General features: G+C 37.6%; 1 protein-coding gene, 1 non-coding gene and 1 pseudogene across 6 annotated transcripts in view; 2 read left to right on the top strand and 1 right to left on the bottom strand.

The window, feature by feature from the left end:
• MTMR3 (myotubularin related protein 3) overlaps positions 1-19,443 on the bottom strand; it is a 212,476-nt gene that overhangs the window by 172,271 nt on the left and 20,762 nt on the right. The gene's annotated exons all lie outside the window — the stretch shown is intronic.
• On the top strand, positions 9,980-10,086 carry LOC119519664. The gene has a single exon (XR_005214066.1). It is a non-coding gene; the product is annotated as a U6 spliceosomal RNA (small nuclear RNA).
• On the top strand, positions 10,057-13,563 carry LOC119519302 (annotated as a pseudogene).

The raw sequence follows: 19,443 nt of genomic DNA, 5'->3' as shown, positions 1-19,443 counted from the left end.
TGTGTTGTGCAATTTGCACATATTTGTAAACTGCCCAATTTTCCTTCCATTATTGATTTCTAGCCAGAATAACAAGAGCTGAAAAATTCTGAAGAGTTAAGCAGAAGCTATGCTAGAGGTCTAGAGAAAGTTGACCTGAATGCCAAAGAACAGGTAGAGGAAAAAAAAAAAAAACCAACCAACAAGAAAACCCTAGATAAATAGTGAAAACGACCCCTAGAATAAAATAATCAAGGAAACCAGACACCAACAAACCATTAGAAGTCGTACTAGGAAAAACAAAGATACAGCCCAGTCAAAGGAACAAACTAACACTTCAAACGAGATACAGGAGTTGAAACAACTAATTAAGGATGTTCAAACAAACTTACTAAATCAATTCAAAAATCAAACCTGTTGCTGCAAAGGAGAGGCTAGGTTTGCCTATAATTGTGCCTCAGAGCCTCTTCCTGAATGCCTCTTTGTTGCTCAGATGTGGCCCTCTCTCTCTAGGTAAGCCAAATGGGCAGGTGAAATCACTACCCTCCCCTCTACGTGGGATCTGACACCCAGGGGAGTAAATCTCCCTGGCAACGTGGAATATGACTCCCAGGGAGGAATCTAGACCTGACAACGTGGGATGGAGAACATCTTCTTGACCAAAAGGGGGATGTGAAAGGAAATGAAATAAGCTTCAGTGGCAGAGAGATTCCAAAAGGAGCCGAGAGGTCATTCTGGTGGGCACTCTTACGCACAATATAGACACCACTTTTAGGTTCTAATGAATTGGAATAACTACCAGTAAATACCTGAAACTATCAAACTACAACCCAGAACCCAGGAATCTTGAAGACAATTGTATAAAAATGTACCTTATGAGGGGTGACAAAGTGATTGGGAAAGCCATATGGACCACACTCTCCTTTGTCCAGTGTATGGATGCATGAGTAGAAAAATGGAGGCAAAAAAAAAAAAAAAAACAGCACCCAGTGTTCTTTTTCACTCTAATCGTTCTTTTTCACTTTAATTCTTTTTCTTATTATTTTTTTGTGTGTGGTAATGAAAATGTTCAAAAATTGATTTTGGTGACGAATGCACAACTATATAATGGTACTGTAAACAATTAAATGTACGCTTTGTATGACTGCATGCTACATGAATATATCTCAATAAAAATGAATTTTAAAAAAAATAAATAATCACAAGAGGAAAAAAAATCAAACCAATGAGTTGAGGGAAGATATGGAAAAAGAGATGAAGGATGTAAAGAAGATAATGGGCTAACATCAGGAAGAAGTTGAAAGTGAAAAAAATGGCAGAACTTATGGGAATGAAAGGCACAATAAAAGAGTTGAAAAACACAATGGAGACATACACCAGCATATTTCAAGAGACAGAAGAAAACATTCAGGAACTGGAGGACAAAACACCTGAAATCTACAGACAAAAGAACAGATAGAGAAAAGAATGGAAAAACATGAGCAGCATCTCAGGGAACTGAATGACAACATGAAGCACATGAATGTATGTGTCATGGGTGTCTGAAAAGGAGAAGAGAAGGGAAAGGGGGCAGAAAGAATAATGGAGGAAATAATCACTGAAAATTTCCTATCTCTCAGGAAAGACATAAAATTACAGATCCAAGAAGCACAGCATACCTCAAACAGAATAGATCCAAACAGACCTAGGCCAAGACACTTAATAATCAGATTATCAAATGTCAAAGACAAAGAGAGAATTCTGAAAGCAACAAGAGAAAAACAATCCACCACACACAAGGGAAGCCTGATAAGACTATGTGCAGATTTCTCAGTAGAAACCATGGAAGCGAGAAGGCAGTAGCATGATACATATAAGACACTGAAGGAGAAAAACTGCCAACCAAGAATTCTATATCCAGCAAAACTGTCCTTCAAAAATGAAGAAGAATTTTAAATATTTTCAGACAAACAGACACTAAGAGTTTGTAAACAAGATCTACAAGAAACACTAAAGGGAGCACTACAGGCAGATAGGAAAATTCTTGAGAGAGAGGTTAAGAGAAGAGTATAGAAATGAAGACTATCAGCAAGAGTAAAAAAGAGAGGGAAAAACATAAGATATAAAATATAAAACCCAAAAGACAAAATGCTAGATGAGAGTACTGCCTTTACTGTTGTAACATTAAATGTTAATGGCTTAAACTCCCCAATCAAAAGACAAAGACAGGCAAAATGGATTAAAAAACAGGACCCATCTATATGCTGTCTAAAAGAGTCTCATTTTAGATGCAAGAACAAAAAATAGGTTGAAAGTAGAAGGCTGGAAAAAAGATACTTCAGGCAAACAACAACCAGAAAAAAGCTGGGGTAGCTGAACTAATATTAGACAAATGAGGCTTTAACTGTAAAACAATTAAAGGAGACAAAGGAGGACACTATGTATTAATAAAAGGGGTGATTCATCAAGAAGACAGAACAATCATAAATATTTATGCACCAAGCCAGAGGGCCCCAAAATACATGAGGCACACACTGACAATACTGAAAGGATAAGCAGACACCTCCACAATAACAGTTTGAGACATCAATACACCGGTCTCATCAATGTATAGAACATCTAGACAGAGGATCAATAAGGAAACAGAGATTTCGAATAGTATGATAAATGAACTAGACTTAACAGACTTACAGAACATTACACCCCACAACAGCAGGATACATATATTTCTCAAGTGCTCATGGGTCATTCTACAGGATAGACCACATGTTGGGTTACAAAGCAAGTCTAAATAGATTTTAAAAGATTGAAATTATACAAAACACTTTCTTGGATCATAATAGAAAGAAGTTCGAAGTCAGGAGCAATAAAGATGGGGCTGAAAGGAAAATGTATTGCCTTATATGCCTATATTAAAAAAGAAAGAGAAAAATCGAGGAATTAACTGTTCACCTGCAGGAACTAGAGAAAGAACAGCAAACTAACCTCAAATCAAACAGAAGGAAAGAAATAACAAAGATTAGAGCAAAAATAAATGAAACTGAGAACATGAAATATTCTCTCATGTTGAGAGAATCAACGAAACAAGAAGTTGGTTCTTTGTGAAAATCAATAAAATCGATGGACCCTTAGCTAGGCTGACAAAAAAAAGAGAGAGGATGCAAATAAATAAAATCAAAATTGGGAGATGGAACATAACTCCTGACCCCACAAAAATAAAGGAGAGAGTGAGAGGATACTGTAAGCAACTATATGCTAATAATCTAGGCAACACAGATGAAACGGACAACTTCCTACAAAAGCATGAACAACCAACATTAATTAGAGAAAAAGAGACACCTTAACAAACCAATCACAAGTAAAGATATTGAATAAGTCATCAAAAAGCTCCCAAAAAAGAAAAGTCCAGGACCAGATGGCTTCATACATGAATTCTACCAAGCATTCAAGAAAAAATTAGTACCAATACTACTCAAACTCTTCAAATAAAAGTGAAGAGGGAAAGCTAACTAACTCATTCTATGAAGCCAGCATCATCTTAATACTAAAGCCAGACAAAGATACTACAAGAAAAGAAAATTACAGTCCAATCTCTTTAATGAATAGAGATACAAAAGTTCTCAACAAAATACTTGCAAATCGAATCCAGAAACACATTAAAAGAATTATAACCCATGAACAAGTGGGGTTTATTCCAGGTCTGCAAGGCTGGTTCAACACAAGAAAATCAATTAATGTAATACACTTTATCAATAAATCAAAGGGGAAAAACCACATGATCATCTCAATTGATTGTAGAAAACACATCTGATAAAATTCAACATCCTTTCTTGATGAAAACACTTAAAAGAATAAGAATAGAAGGGAACATCCTCAACATGATAAAGGGAAAAATATGAAAAACCCACAGCTAACATCATACACAATGGGGAAAGACTGAACGCTTTCCCTCTAAGATTGGGAACAAGACAAGGAAGCCCACTGTCACCACTGTTATTCGACATTGTGCTGGAAGTTCTAGCAAGCAATTAGGCAAGAAAAAGAAATGAAAGGCATCCAAATTAGAAAGGAAGAAGTAAAATGTTCACTGTTTGCACATGACATGATACTATATATAGAACATCCCAAAAAAATCTACAGCAAAGCTACTAGAGTTAATGAATGAGTACAACAAAGTGGCAAGGTACAAGATCAACATGCAAAAATCAGTAGTGTTTCTATGCACTAGCAATGAGCAATCTGAGGAGGAAATCAAGAAAAAAATCCCATTTACAATAGCAACCAAAATTATTGAAATATTTAGAAATAAATTTAACCAAGGTCATAAAAGACCTATACACAGAAAACTCCAAAATTTTGCTAAAAGAATTCAAGGAAGACCTAAATAAATGGAAGGACATACCGGGTTCATAGACTGGAAGACTAAACATAGTTAAGATGTCAATTCTACCCAAACTGATTTATTGATTCAATGCAATACCAATTAAAATCCAAACAACTTACTTTGCAGAAACAGAAAAACCAATAATCAAATTTATTTTGAAGGGCAGGATGCCCCCAAATAGCTAAAAAATATCTTGAGAAATGAAGCAGGAGGTCTCACACTATCTGACTTTAAATCATATTACAAAGCTACAGTGGTCAAAACAGCATGGTACTGGTATAAACATAGATACAGTAACCAAAGGAAACAAATTGAGTGTTCAGAAATAGACTGTCTCATCTATGGACAACTGATCTTCGACATGGCAGTAAAGTCAACTCAACTGGGGCAAAGCAGCCTCTTCAATAAATGGTGCTTGGAGAACTGGATATCCATATACAAAGGAATGAAAGAGGATCCCCATCTCACACCTTATACAAAAATTAACTAAAATGGATCAAAGACCTAAACATCAGAGCTAAGAACATAAAACTTTTAGAAGAAAATTTAGGTAAATATCTTAAAGACCTTGTGATGATAGGAAGTGGTTTCCTACACCTTACACCCAAAATGCAAGCAATGAAGAAGAAATGAGATCTCCTCAAACGTGGATACCTTTAAGCATCAAAGGACTTTGTTAAACAAGTAAAAAGGTAGCCTACACAATGGAAGACAATATTTGGAAACCACGTATCAGGTAAGGGTTTAATATCCAGAATATATAAAGAGATCCTACAAAACAATAACAAAAAGACAAACAACCCAATTTAAAAAATGGACAGAAGATATGGACAGACACTTTTCTGAAGAGGAAATAAACATGGTTCAAAAACATGAAAAGATGCTCAATTTCACTGGCTATCAGGGAAACGCAAACCAAAACCACAATGAGATATCATCTCACACCTACCAGAATGGCCATTATCCAAAAAAAAACAGAAAATTACAAGTGCTAAAAAGGATGTGGATAAAGAGGTACATTTATTCACTGTTGGTGGGAATGTAGAATGGAAGGCAGTGTGGCGGTTCCTCAGGAAGCTAAGTATAGAACTGCCATATGTTCCAGCAATTCCATTACTAGGTATATACCCAGAGGAACTGAAAGCGAATGGACATTTGTAAACCAATGTTTATAGCAACATTATTCACAACTGCCAAGATATGGAAACAGCCCAGATGTCCATCAACGGCTAAGTAGATAAACAATCTGTGGTGTATACACACAATGGTATATTACACAGCTGCAAGACAGAACAAAGTCAGAGAACATATAATAACATGGATGAACCTTGAGGATGTTATGCTGAGAGAAGTTAGCCAGAAACAAAAGGACAAACACTGTATGGTCTCACTAATATGAACTAACATTAATGAACAGACTTTGAGAGTTAAAGCTGAGAACACAGGTTATCAGGAGATAGAAAGTTGGTGGAGATCAGGCACTTGATGCTGAAGGATTATAGAATGTTCAACAGGTCTGACTGTGTAGACTCAAAAATGGGGAGTGCAGTGCTGGGTGACTGTAGGAACAATGACAAAAGATAGCTATGAGTAAAGCTGAAAGAGGAGAGCTGGGGGCATGTATGATACCAAAGGGAAGGATGGACGATAAAGACTGGGACTGTGTAACTTAGTGAAACCTAGAGTGGTCAATGACAGTGACTAAATATACAAATGTAAAAATGTTCTTACATGTGGAAGAATAAATGAATGTAAACCTTGCAAGATGTGGAAAAAGGATGGTATTGGGGGTAAAAAATATAATCAATGCAACTGGAGTCTGGGGTTAACAGTAACATCGTAATATGCTCCCATTAAATGTAACAAAGGCAATATAACAAAGCTAAATGTCTGTGAGAGGGGGGTGTAAGGGAGGGGTACAGGATTCTTGGTAGTGGTGTTGTTGACTGACCTTATTGCTGTATTTTATTTTTACTTTTCCTTTTATCCTTTTTATTATTCTTTTGTTTCAGCTTTTTGAGTAATGAATATGTCTAAGTGCTAACTGTGGTGACAAATGCACAACTATATGATGAAATTGTAAACAACTGGTTGTACACTGTGGTTGATCATATGGTATTCAAATATATCCCTATAAAATTGCAGGCAGAAAAAATAAACAGAGGGACACAAGTGCTGGAGAGAATTTGGAGAGAGAGATATATGTACTCACTGTTGGTAGGGAAGTAGAATGGTGTAGCCTATCTGGAGCACGGTGTGTTAGTTCCACAAAAAGCGAGGTATGTGGGGGTTTCATGGTCCTACAACCTCAATATCAGGTATATACTTGGAAGATCGGAGAGCAGGGACACAAATGGACATTTACGCACCAGTATATATGGTGGCAGTATTCACTATTTGCAACGGACAGAGGTAGCTTAAGAGCACATTGAACAAAGTGGTGAACTGTGGTGTATGCATACAATAGAATGTTGAACAGCTACAAGAAGGAATGAAGCTGTGAAACACACAACTAAGTGAATGGATCCTGAGTACAGCATTTTGAGTGAAGCACACCAGAAACGAGAGGACAAACATTAAAACACCTCACTAATATGTACCAACTATAACGTGTAAACTCTGAGAACTGAATCTTAGGGTACAGCTTATCATGGGAACACTTATTGTAATGGTTCCTAGATTGTAAGCTCTTAACAGCAGTCACATCTATTCCTTAGTTGTAATGGTTATCTCTAAATCCTGAGATGTTGAGCTCCTTGTGTACAACCTGGTCGGTCTCTGGAACTTTGGGCATCTCTGTGACACCTGAGACTCGGAGCTAGAACTTGGCAGCAATGAATGTCAGTATTACCCTATATGGCAACTGTTGAAAGAGCTGAAAAATAATTCAGACTTCAATTAGAGATATGAATGAAGAGGATCTGGTTAGGACTAAGGCAAATCAGGCCCAGGGGTAAAGGACGATACAGACTGAGTTTTAAAACTACAAATTTTGTGCGAGACCAAGGGAGGAAATGTTTATTTGGTGTAGGATCTATATTTTCTGTAGCACACTAGATAATTTAACTTGTACAGTCAGTTTGTTTGAACACCATAGGTGCATGGAGGATTGAATGGGAAGTAGGATTTGGTGAATTTGTACAGGCTGGGGTGAAATTCCGATACATCCCAGAGTGATATGGGCAGAGAGTAAAGGTGTATTTGCAGGCTCCCCTCCCACCCACCCCACCCCCCAAGGAACTGGATCTGGGGAGAAACACAAAAATGTTGGGACTTCCCCACCTGGGTTATTGCTGATTTTCCCACACACATCGAGGACTGCCAATTTAGTGGGCCAAATCCTCAATCTGGGAGCTTTTCCTTGTGAGGCTAGTTGCTGTGAGGGAGAGGCTAAGCCCACTTATAATTGTGCCTAGAAGTCCCCCCACCCCGAGAGCCTCTTTGTTGCTCAGATGTGGCCCCCTCTCTCTCTAAGCCCACTCAGCAGGTGAACTCACTACCCTCCCCACTACATGGTACATGACACCCAGGGGTGTAAATCCCCCTGGCAATGCAGGAAATGACTCCTGGAGATGAGCCTGGACCCAGCACTGTGGTACTGAGAGGATCTTCTTGATGAAAAGGAGGAAGAGAGATGAAACAAATTAAGGTTCCAGTGTCTGAGAGATTACAAATGGAGTCAAGAGGTCACTCTGGAAGGTATTCTTATGCGCTATTTACTTTTTAGTGTGTTGGAATGGCTAGAGGGAAATATCTGAAACTGTCAAACTGCAGCCCAGTGACCTTGATTCTTGAAGACGAATTTATAACTATGTAGCTTGCACAGTGTGACTGTGTGATAGTGAAAACCTTGTAGTGCACACTCCCTTTATCTAGTGTATGGACAGATGAGTGGAAAAATGGGGAGAAGAATTAGATGAAGAATAGGGTCGGATGGAGAGGATGGAAAGTTTTGGGTGTTCTTTTTTGCTTTTATTTTTATTTTGGAGTAAGGAAAAGGTTTAAAGATTGATTCTGGTGATGAACGCACAAATATATGATGGTGCTGTGAATGATCACTATGGATGACTGTAGGGTGTGTGAGTATATCTCAATTAAACTGTATTTTTAAAAGTAAATGAACAATGGGGAGAGGAGGGGAACAGGATGCTTTGGATGTTCATTTTATTTTAATTTTTATTTTACTTTTGGGGGTAATGAAAATGTTCAAAGTTTGATTGTGGCAATGACTGAACAACTATATGACAATACTGTGAACAACTGATTGTACACTTTCAATGACTATATGTTATGTGATTACATCTCAATAAAATTGTATTTAAAAAACATGAAAAGATGCTCAACTGCACTGGATATTAGGGAAACGCATCTCAAAACCACAATGAGATATCATCTCACACCTACTAGAATGGCCATTATAAAAAGAAAAGAAAAAAAACTACAAGTGCTGGAGAGGATGTAGAGAACCAGGCACATTTATTCACTGTTGGTAGGAAAGTAAAATGGTGCAACCACTCAGGAAGGCAGTGTGGCAGTTCCTCAGGAAGCTAAGGATAGAACTGCCATATAATCCAGCAACCCATTACTAGGTATATATTCAGAGGAACTGAAGGCAGGGACACGAAATGACATTTGCACACCGATGTTTACAGCAGCTTTATTCATGACTGCCAAGAGATGGAAATTACCCAAATGTCCATCAATGGACAAGCAGATAAACAAACTGTGGTACATACATGTGATGGGATATTACACAGCTATAAGAAAGAATAAAGTCACTAAGCTTCTAACGAGGATGAACCTTAAGGACATTATGTTGAGCAAAATTAGTCAAAAACAAATGGACAAATACTGTATGGTCTCACTAACACGAACTAACATTGATGAGCGAACTTTGAGAGTTAAAGTTGAGAACACAAACTATGAGGAGGTAGAAAGAGGGTAGAATTGGGCATTTGATGCTGAAGGAGTAAAGAATGTTCAACAGGATTGACTGTGAAGATCCAGAAATGGATAGCACAATACTACCTGATGGTAGCACAATATTGTAAGTACACTGAACAAAGCTGAGTGTGAGTATGACTGAAAGAGGAAGGGTAGGGGAATGTATGACACTGGAAGGAAAGACAGAAGATAAAGACTGGGACTATATAACAGCAAAACCTGGAGCGGACAATAATGGTGATTAAATGTATAAATATAAGAATGCTTTTGTATGAAGGAGAACAAATGAATGTCAACTTTGCAAGGTGTTGAAAATGGGATGGTATAGGGAAAACTACAATCAATGCAAATTAGAGTCTATAGTTAACAGTAACATTGTAATATACTTCCATGAAATGTAACAAATGCAATATACAACAGCTAAATGTCAATAAGAGGGGGGTATAAGGGAAGGGTTCTTGGTGTTATTGTTGTTGCTTCTCCTTTTGACTTCATTTTTAATTTTTTTACTTTTTAGTCCTTCCTTCCTTTTTTTTTCCCCCTCTTCTTCTTTCATTGCAGAAGAAATGGAAATGTCTTCATCTAGCTTGTGCTGGTGAATGCATAACATTGCGATTATACCAGGAGCCACTGATAGTTTACTTAGGATGGATTGTATGGTGTGTGAATAAAACTGCTTTAAAAATAAACAGAGTGCTTGCTTTGGCAGAACATATACTAAAATTGGAACAACACAAAAAAGATTAGCATGGTCCCTGCACAAGGATGACATGCAAATTCGTGAAGGGTTTCATATTTTTAAGCTCCAGCTAGTCATCCCAAATGGCCACAGTAAGCCATGCCCTTACCAAAAGAAGCCCCCAAATACCTAGGTCCCTACCTGAGATTCTATAAAAGATTCACTCACTAAGTTTTATCTTTGAGAAACTTAAATCCACCAGAGTGTTCGTATACCAGACAAGTCCAAAAACCCAGAGGCAACAGCCTCTTTAAGATCAATAATAAAATGCAGCCCCCTTCCCCATACTGTCAACAACCCCTTTCAATATGAACAAGCTAGGGTGCTCACTGCCTAGACACCTCTGAAGGTGGAGAAAGAGACTGAGAGGAAGGGGCAGCAACAAATAAGATTTAACAAAAATTTATGAATGCTGAAACTTTATATAATTATATATTTTTGGGGGGATGCTGGGGTGTTGGAATGGCTAGAAAGAGGTAAATGACATGGTGGAACTGTAGCCTATAGCATTCTTTGGGATTTGTTCTATAGCTGCTTGTTGAATTGAGCCTTAAAGGTCTTCACCTCTGTATACACCTTCTATTGCATAATAAGGAAGGGACTGAGACTGTGGAACTCTAATCCACAACAATTTCTGAAATTATCTATATAACTGCTTGCTGAGCTGTACGTAAAAGTTAACACCTTTCTGTATGTATGTTATATTTTACAATAACGGAAATAGCTGAAGTTGTGGAACTGTGACCATGATATTCTCTAAAATTTAACTACTGTTAAATTTTTGTTAAATCATATTTTGAAAGTTATCACTGTTATGTATATATGTTAAAGTTCACCATAAACATGCTTTAAAAAATAAGAAAAATAAACAAAAAGATACAAGTACTGGAGAAAATGTGAAGACAGGGATGTACCTATTCACTGTTGCTTGGGAGGTGCAGCCCATGTGGAAGGCAGTGTGGTGGTTCCACAGGAGGCTAAGTACAGGGTTGCCATATGATCCTGCAACCACATTATTAGGTATATACCTGGAAAAACTGAAAGCAGGGACACAAATGGACATTTGCACACTGGTGTTTATGGTGGCAGTATTCACAATTTGCAATGGATGGAGGTGGCCTAAGGGTACATCGACTGATAAAAGGAAGGGTGAACTGTGATGTATACATACAATGGAATACTGAGCAGCTGCAAGAAGGAATGAAGTTGTGAGGCACGCATCTAGGTGAATGAACCTTCAGGACAATACACTGAGTGAAATAAGCCAAAAACAAAAAGACACCTCACTAATACTAAGTAAATATAACACGCAAACTCTTAAGAATTGAATTCAAGAGCAACGGTTATCAGGGAAAGGCTTATTATCAAGGTCCCTAGATTGTAAGCTCTTACAGCATCACATCTATTTCTGAGTTGTTACAGTTATTCCTAAATTCTGAGATGGTAAGCTCTTTGTGTATAAACTGGTCGTTCCCTGGAACATCAGGTATTTGTGTGACACCTGAGACTTAGAGCTAAAGTTCTGCGGCTATAAATGTCAGCATTACCCCATAAAGAAACTGTTTAAAAAAAAAAGGCTGAAAAAGAAATCAGACTTCTATTAAAGATATGAATGAAGCTGATCTGGATAGCACTAAGGTAAATCAGACTAAAGGATAAAGGATGATATTGACTGTGTTTTAAAACTTCAACTCCTGTGTGAGACCAAAGGAAGAAACATTTATTTGGTGCAAAATTTATATTCTCTGTAGCACACTATCTAATTTAATCTATATGGTCAGTTTATTTAAACAACATAATTACATGGAACCTTGAATAGGGAGTAAGATCTTGTTGGTTTATACAGGTCAGTGTGAAGCCCCAATATATCCCAGAGTAATTTGGGCAGAGAATAAAAATGTATTTGCAAAGTCCCCTTGAGGGACTGGGGAAAAATGTGGAAATATTAAACAGCCCCACCTGGGGAATTCCTGATACTCTCACAAGCATTGGGGACTAGAATTTATTAGGTCAAGCCCTCAATCTTGGGGCTTTCCTTTATGAAACATTCCTGCAAAGGAAAAGCTAAGTCTATTTATAATTATGCCTAAGAGTAACTCCCAGAGAACCTCTTTTGTTGCTCAGATGCGGCCTCTCTCTGTAAGCCAACTCTGCAGGTAAACTCACTGCCTCCCCGCTACGTGGGACATGACTCCCAGGAGTGTAAATCTCCCTGGCAACATGGGACATGATTCCCGGGATGAGCCTGGTCCTGGCATCATAGGATTGAGAAAAACTTCTTGGACCAAAAAGCGGAAGAGAAGTGAAACAAAATACAGTTTCAGTGGCTGAGAGATTTCAAATAAAGTCAAGAGGTCATTCTGGAGTGGGAAGCAGGTGGGAAGGGTGGGGATGTGGGCCCTGAGATTAAGAATCCAGGCTGCTTTTATTGCCAGAGTCACCCAGATTGCTGTGCTTATGAATCATATTCATGGACTGACTGACAATTTAACCTTTCTACAATATGTAGACATTTTGCTTTGGAACACAGATAAGACAGGTGTAGAGTCTCATCCAATTCCTACCGGTCCAAACTCATATCCTTGGCATATTTTGGAACTTTTTACTGTGCAGCTCCTGAAAGGCAAGACACCTGTGAACATTCAAATGAAGCAAAAGCCTTTCATGATTGCAGTACAGGAGCCACCCTGAGCCCGATGCTCAGCAACATTCCCCCCAATGATGGGATGCCAGGAGGCCCTATCCTACTGGGTGTCTTTCAGGTCCTCCGGGGTCACAGCCCTCGCCACACGCACTGCCTCCACCTCACAATCCCAGCAGCATGATGGGACCCCAGAGTCAGCTTTTTACATCACCGTGATATGCAGGCGGCCCCAGGCCCCCAATCAGAATGGGGAAACAGCCTCCAGGAGGAGTTCCTGAGACCCAGCCACTGCTGACCAATTCCATGGATTCCACACAACAAGGGCACCCCAACACAGGAGGATCAATGCAGAGAATGAACCCCCTCCAACGAATGAGGCCCATGAATTATGGCAACAGCTTAAGACCACTGCCCATCTCCCTCAGCCCCACCATGCCCAGGATTAACATGTGGAGTTGGCAGACCCTGGCCCAATCCCAACAGTACTAAGTCAATTTCATATTCTTCCTCATCACCCAGCACCTACATGGGTTCCCCTGGCGGTAGTGGCCACCCCCCAGGAACACCCACTATGCCTAGACCTGCAGATTCAACAAATTCCAGTGACAACATCTACACAATGATTAATCTGGTGCAGCCTAGAGGCAGGTGGTCCAACTTCCTGATGGGTCCTGGCTTGGACGGCCCAATGGGAGGCATGGGTAGCATGGAGCCACACCACATGAACGGATCAGAAGGGTCAGGCAACACAGATGGACTTCCAAAAAAATTCTCCTAACAAGTTGCATTAGCAATCCTCCAGGCACTCCACGAGATGACAGTGAGCTAGGAGGGAACTTCCTCCGCTCCTTCCAAAACAACAATTATTCTCCAAGTATGATGATGAGAGTGTGATTCGTCCCTCTCTCCTCCTCCTGCTCTTCTCTGAGACACTGAGAGAGCTGGCATTGCAGGCGGGAAGATGCCAGCAATTATGCAAGAAGAAGTGAGGTGTCATTACCCAGGAGTTAGTGGAGGGGCATCTCCCCTGCTTCCCCCTTGACCTCTTCACCCTCCCCCTTCACTCCCCCCACCTTTCCCAATTTTAGTTTCATGCAATAAAAAGGCCAAACTTTTTATTCCATAAAATATGAAGGACAAACCTCAAAATTAAAAAATATATATTTCAAGGCAATGACCAGAAAAATCCCACCCCTGCCCTTTCCTGAAAGGACCTTTTATGTACACAATACTTTTCTGGTTGCTCTTTGGGGTTTTACTGTTGTTGGGATTTTTTTATTTGTTTTCAAGGGGGATTTTGGGGGAGAAATTTTTAAAAATGGAAGCTTCTAGCAGCCCCCCACCCTACGCCAATCAACTTCTTTGCTTTCTTCTTTAAGAAAAAGAAAAAAAGAAAAAAAACAAGCCCTGCTCTCTGTCTGTACCCAAGCTTCATCACTAGAAAAGCTAGTCTAAGTGTGAGATCTCACACTGCCTTTGCAGTCATCTAAAAATAATAATAGTACACCAGACAGTTTACCAAAAAAAAAAAAAAAAGAAATCATTCTGGAGGTTATTCTTATGCATTATATAGTCATCCCTTTTAAGTTTTTAGTGTATTAAAATAACTAGAAGGAAATACCTGAAACTGTTGAACTGTAATCCATTGGCCTTGATTCTTGAAGATGACTGTATAAACTATATAGCTTTTACAGTGTGACTCTGTAATTGTGAAAACCTTGCAAATGACACTCCCTTTATCCAGCATATGGATAGATGAGTAAGAAAATAAAGACAATAAATAAATAAATAATGGGGGTTAAGGTGTATGGGATGTTTTGGGTGTTCCTTTTTATTTTTATTCTCTTTGAGTAATGAAAATGTTCAAAATTGATACTGGTGATGAATGCACAACTATATGATGATTCCTACGCTTTGGGTGGTTATCTGGTATGTGAATATATCTCAATAAAATTGCATTGAAAAAGATTAGACCAGAAATAAATGAAATAGAGAACAGAGAAACAATAGAGAGAATCAACAAAACCAAAAGCTGGTGTTTTGAAAAAAAATCAATAAAATTGACAAACTTTTAACTGGAATAACAAAGAAAAAGAGAGGGCATAAATAACCGAAGTCAGGAATGAAAGTAGGGATGTTACTACCAACCTTACAGAAAAAAAAAGGATTATCAGAGGGTACTATAAACAGTTATATGCCAACAAATTAGAAAACTCAGATAAAATAGACAAAGTTGTTAATACATACAAGTTGCCTAATCTGGTACAAGAAGAAACAGAAAATCTTAACAGACCTATAACAAGTAAAGAGATTGAGTCAGAAATGAAAAGCCTCCCAACAAAGAAAAGTCCAAAAACAGATGGTTACACTGCTAAATTCTACCAAACATTTGAAGGAAATTTAACATCAATCCTTCTCACACTCTTCCAAAACAACAGAAAAGAAAGGATTAATTCCTAACTTATTCTATGAGGGCAGCACTACCCTAATACCAAAGCCAGATAAAGACAGCACAAGCAAAGAAAATTACAGACCAATATCCCTTAAGAATATAGATGGAAAAATCCTCAACAAAACACTGGCAAACTGAATCCAACAGTATATTAAAAGAATTATACACCATGACCAAGTGGAATTCATACCAGTAATGCAAAAGTTTTACAAAATAAGAAAAAGCATTTAACACATCACATTAATAGAATGAAGGGGGGAAAAAAACACATGGTCATCTCAATTGATGCAGAAAAGGGATTTGACAAAATCCAACATCCTTTCATGATTAAAAAAACATTCAGAAAACTTGGAATACAAGCAAACTTTCTCAACATGATAAAGGGCACAGCAAATATCACACTTGTTCTAGTTTGCTAATGCTGCTGGAATGCAAAACACCAGAGATGGATTGGCTTTTATAAAAGGGGGTTTATTTGGTTACACAATTACAGTCTTAAGGCCATAAAGTGTCCAAGGTAACGCATCAGCAATCAGGTACCTTCACTGGAGGATGGCCAATGGTGTCTGGAAAACCTCTGTTAGCTGGGAAGGCACGTGGCTGGCATCTGCTCCAAAGTTCTGGTTTCAAAATGGCTTTCTCCCAGGATGGTCCTCTCTAGGCTGCAGTTCCTCAAAAATGTCACTCTTAGTTCCACTTGGGATATTTGTCCTCTCTCAGCTTCTCCAGAGCAAGAGTCTGCTTTCAACAGCCATTTTCAAACTGTCTCTCATCTGCAGCTTCTGTGCTTTGTTCAAAGTGTCCCTCTTGGCTGTAGGTCCTCTTCAAAATGTCATTCACAGCTGCAGTGAGTTCCCTCTGCCCATCAGCTCATTTATATGGCTCCACTGATCAAGGCCCACCCTGAATGGGTGGGGCCATGCCTCCATGGAAATATCTCATCAGAGTTATCACCTACAGTTGGGTGGGGCGCATTTCCATGCAAACAGCCTAATCCAAACGTTCCAACTTAATCCCCACTAGTATGTCTGCCCCACAAGATTGCATCAAAGAATATGGCTTTTTCTGGGGGACATAATACATTCAAACCAGCACAATACTCAGCGATGAAAGACTGAAAACTTTCCTCTTAGAATCAGGAACAAGACAAGGATGCTCCCTGTGACCACCATTAATCAACACTGTATTGGAAATTATAGCCAGAACAATCAGGCAAGAGAAAGAAATAAAAGGCATTCAAACTGGAAAGGAAGAAGACAAATTATCACTACTCACAGATGACATGATCCTATAAAGAGAAAATCCCAAAGAATCCACAAGAAAGCTACTAGAACTAATAAAGGAATTCATAATAAATGAATTCAGCAAAGTTGCAGGATACAAGATAAACAGAAGTCAGTTGGATTTCCATATGCCAGAAATGAACAATCTGAAAAGGAAATTAAAAAAAAAAAAAAATTCCATTTACAATAGCATCTAAAAGAATAAAATACCTAGGAATAAATTTAATGAAGGAGGTGAAAGATTTGTACACTGCAAACTATAAAACATTGCTGAAAGAAATTAAAGAAAACCTAAATAAAGGGAAAGACATTCCATGTTTATGGATTGGAAGACTTAATATTAAGATGTCAATGCAGTCCCTATCTAAATTCCAGCGGACTTTTTTGCAGAAATGGAAAAGGAGATCCCCAAATTCATATGGAATTGCAATGGGCCTCAAAGAGTCAAACAATCTTGAAAAAGAACAAAGTCGGAGAACTCACAACAACTGGATTTCAAACCTTACTACAAGCTACGATAATTAAAACAGTGTGATACTGGCTTAAGGATAGATATATAGACAATGGAACAGAGCTGAAAATACAGAGTTAAATACACACATCAATGATCAGCTGATTTTCGACAAGGGTGCCAAGTCCATCTAATGGGGAAAGAACATTCTCTTTTACAAATGGTGCTGGGACAAATAGAAATCCACATGTAAAAGAATGAATGTGGACCCCTAACTCTCATTTATACAAAAATTAATTCAAAATGGATAATAAGAGCTAATATTATAAAAACTCTTATAAGAAAATATAGGGAAATATTTTCAGGACATGTAGTAAGCAATGGATTTTTAGATTTTATACCAAAAATACAAGCAAGAAAAGAAAAAATGGACAAATGGGACTTCATCAAATTAGAAACTTTTACACATCAAAGGACATTAGCAAGAAGTGAAAAGACAACCTACAGAATGGGAAATAACTGAAAATCACGTATTTGTTAAGAATTAACTATCCAGAATATATAAAGAATACAACTCAACAAATAACCCAATTTTAAAAAGGGTCAAGGATTTGAACAGACATTTCTCCAAAGAAGATATTAAATGGCCAGTAAGTATATGAAAAGATGTTCAATATCATTAGCCATTAAAGAAATCAAATTAAAACTACGAGATACCATTTCATACATACCAGGTGACTATTATTTATAAAACAAAATAACAAGCATTGGTGAGGATATGGAGAAAGATACCTTGTAGATTGCTGTTGGCAATGTAAAATGGCTCAGCTGCTGTGGAAAACAATTTGGCGGTTCTGCAGCAAGTTAAACATAGAATTACCATAGGACCTGGCAATTTCACTCCTAGGTATATACCCAAAATAATTGAAAGCTGGGACTCAGACAAATAATTGTCCACCAATATTCATAATAGCATTATTTACAATACCTATAACATGGAAGCAACAACCCAAGTGCCTACCAACAGAAGAAGGAATAAACAAAATGTGCTATATCCATAAAATGGAGTATTATTCAGTAGTAAAAAGAAGTCAAGTGCTGGTACATGATACAACATGGATGAATCTGGAAAACATCATGTTGAGTGAAATAAACCAGACACATAAGGACAAATATGATACAATTTCTCTTATATGAAGTTCTTAGATTAAGCAAATAGAGACAGAAAACAGAATAGTGGTTATCAGAAGTAACAAGAGGGGGGAATAGGAAGTTATTGCTAAATGAGAATGAGTTTTGGTTTGGAATGATGAAAATAGCCTGGAAATAGTGATGAAAGTTACACAGTATTGTCAATGTACTTAACGTCAAAGAATTATCCACTTAAAATGGTTTCAATTATTTTTGTTATATGTATTTACAATTAAAAATAAATAATTATCTAACTTATGCTAGGTGAAAGAAGCCAAACACAAATAACCACATATCATATGGCTCCATTTATATGAAATGTCCAGAATAAGCAAACCTATAGAGACAAAATATAGATAGTGATCATCCCGGACTGGGTAAAATACAGAATGACTACTAACCAGTTCAGTGGTTCTTTCTGAAGGAATCAAAACGTTTTGAAATTAGACAGCTGTGATGGTTTCACAATTCTGAATAGTCTAAAAATTAATAAATTGTATACTTTAAATCAGTGAATCATATGGTATACGGTTTATATCTCAATAAAGCAGTTATAAAATTAAATAAATGGGAAAAAAGGCATACAGATTGGCAAGGAAGACATAAAATTGTCTTTATTTCACAAAATGGTATGATTATACAAGTTGAAAATCCTAAGAAAAAAAAACAGAATAAGTGAGTTTAGTATGGTCATAGTATACAAGGTGACCTTATGACAATATATCACAGGTAAATAGATCAACTGTAGGAAGAATAGGAAACTGAAATGTTAAAAATTACAATTTACAATAGCATCAGAAAAATGAAATACTTAGAACAAATTTAACAAAATGTGCAAAACCTAAACACTGAAAATAACAAAGCATCACTGAAAGTAAACATCTAAATAAATGAGAGATATACCATGCTTATGGATCAGAAAACTCAATATTGCTCTCAGTACTCCTGAAAGTGATTCTATAGACAATGCATTCCCAATCAAAATCCCAACAGGATTTTTTTTTGCAGAAATTGGCTAGTTACTTCTAAATTTATATGGAAAAGGATAAGTTTGAAGACAAATTGCCTGATTTCAAGACTTATTATAAAGCTACAGAAATCAAGTGCAACAGAATAGAGAGTCCAGAAATAGACCCACACATAGAGTCAAACGGTTTTCAACAAAGGTACCAAGAAAACTCTATGGGAAAAGAATATTATTTCAACAAATGGTGCTGAAAAAAATTGGATTAAACAAAAAGATGAGCCTCAATAATTACCTCACTGCTTACACAAAATCTTACTTGAAATGTATTACAGACCTAAATGTAAAACCTAAAATTATAAAACTTCCAGAGGAAAATTTACAAGAAAATCTTAGTGACTTTCGGTTGGGAAGAAGATCCTTAGATGGGATA

The sequence above is a fragment of the Choloepus didactylus genome, chromosome 23 (assembly GCF_015220235.1).
Source record: "Choloepus didactylus isolate mChoDid1 chromosome 23, mChoDid1.pri, whole genome shotgun sequence".
Taxonomy (NCBI): domain Eukaryota; kingdom Metazoa; phylum Chordata; class Mammalia; order Pilosa; family Megalonychidae; genus Choloepus; species Choloepus didactylus.
This window is presented reverse-complemented; position numbering and strand designations above follow the sequence as displayed.